The sequence below is a fragment of the Poecilia reticulata genome, chromosome 9, assembly GCF_904066995.2.
Source record: "Poecilia reticulata chromosome 9, P_reticulata-male-v2, whole genome shotgun sequence".
Classification (NCBI taxonomy): Eukaryota; Metazoa; Chordata; class Actinopteri; order Cyprinodontiformes; family Poeciliidae; genus Poecilia; species Poecilia reticulata.
Genome location: NC_088838.1, coordinates 34,420,331 through 34,422,077, shown reverse-complemented (window position 1 = coordinate 34,422,077; position 1,747 = coordinate 34,420,331). Strand labels below are relative to the sequence as shown.

The 1,747-nt window shown below is 36.2% G+C and overlaps 1 long non-coding RNA gene across 1 annotated transcript; it reads left to right on the top strand.

Moving 5' to 3' along the window:
• The first annotated feature begins 694 nt into the window (after positions 1-694).
• Positions 695-1,369, top strand: LOC145552926 (uncharacterized). The gene is made up of 3 exons (XR_014089061.1): positions 695-870; positions 1,047-1,184; positions 1,295-1,369. It is a non-coding gene; the product is annotated as an uncharacterized LOC145552926 (long non-coding RNA).
• Positions 1,370-1,747: the final 378 nt, after the last annotated feature.

The window sequence follows — 1,747 nt, the reverse complement described above, 5'->3', positions numbered from 1 at the left end:
GCTAGAAAAAACCAAAACACGTACCTTAGTAGTCAAACTGGTATCAATCAGCGAGGAATTTGTCCAGTTTAGATGAAGTTGATGAAGAAAAATTGTTTGCAAATAGTGATACATCTTCAAATCATACTTGTGGCAGCAGCTCTAGAGTCCAGAAACAGCGTTAACTACACACACTGAAACTAAAGATTCACAGTTTCGAGCCATAACGGAAGTTGTGTGACGTCATGTGAAAAGGGTCTATTCGCCATTTTTACTCGCATAACATTGCCATAAAAGTAGAGAGGGCCTTGACAATAGTTACTAATTTTGGTAAATTCAAGCTGGTGACGTTCTACTCTGAGTTAGACGACAACACAACGGGACAACAACTGATGGAAATGAAATGTGTGTCACAAAAGGAGCCCGGAGGGACGAAGGCTAAGTGTTGCTAGCTGGTGGTAAGTTTGCTTATTAATTATCTTCATTTAATTATAAACAGTGCAGTAAAGATATATAACTTACGTTGGTTTCTTAAATAATTATTTTATCAATTTTATTGTGACATGTATGATTATTACTATAGCAATCATCAGCTTCATGTTATAACTGCATGGAGGCTGTTTGTTGCGACTTATACTTTAATTCATAAACTAACCTGGTTTTAATTGAGCTCCATAAGACAGAGAGACTTTGATATTGTGAGGTTGTTGTTTTAACTCGTTCAATGATTTTATCTTCAACATATGTTTGCAGTTTAACTAAGCAAATGAAAGAGGAAGCCAGAGACATCAGGTGTTAGAAAACCTAAAGACTTTCTGTCTCAGAAGAAGCTCTGACTCCACCAGATCAGCAACCAGCTCTGAGGATGAACCTCCACATTGTCTTCATGATGTAAGTTTGTTTTTTCAATGAGGAGCTAGCTACATTTTCAACAACAAAAACTGCTGTGTTACCAACACTAAGTGCTTAATAAACATCATTTGATTTAAAGGTAACTGGACAGAATTTTTCTCTTCTTGTTAATCTAACATTTATCTTTCATTTTTTTATTTGTTGTTGGCTTTCAGGGCCCTGTGATGGACTGGTGACCTGTCCAGGGTGAACCCTGCCTCTCAACTGATGGCTGCTGGAGATGGGCACCACCAGCCCCCCTCACCACCCTGCAAGGATCAGTGTGTTCAGATCATGGATGGAAAGATTTTAAGGTAGTTTGTCTCCTTAAGTCCACACTTAAAACAGCTTCATAGTTGATGCCAACATCAACGGATTCTATATGACATTGCTGACTATTTTTTTCTACTTCTAACATAAACAGGCAAAGACACCCAGAAATGTTTTTCCTCCCCAGGCATCCGGTCCCAATCATCATCAGTTCTTCTGATGTCACATACATAGCAAGTACAAAACGTCTTAAAATTGTAAGTATTATTTTTTTATTTGGCATTTTTCTGTTCTCTTTAAATACAAATGCTTTATCCGTTAATTGCTCTATTGTTTTTTTGGTAGGTTTCTGTAAGGTGCAGTGAATGGGAATGTTCTGTCGTTGATCCTCACTTTATGTTTTATTGTCACACTTAAATTTTCATGTGTTCACTTTTGATGTGTAAACTGATAATTTATGTAAAGTTCATAAAGTTGTGAGTAAAATTGGACAATTTTAAAATGTCGGTAATAAAACAAAATATTTTAATTACCTTGAACATCTTGTGTAATTAATCTTTCCATGTAATCGTAGCCTAGAACAATTTAAGTACTGTAGTGTAGTAGT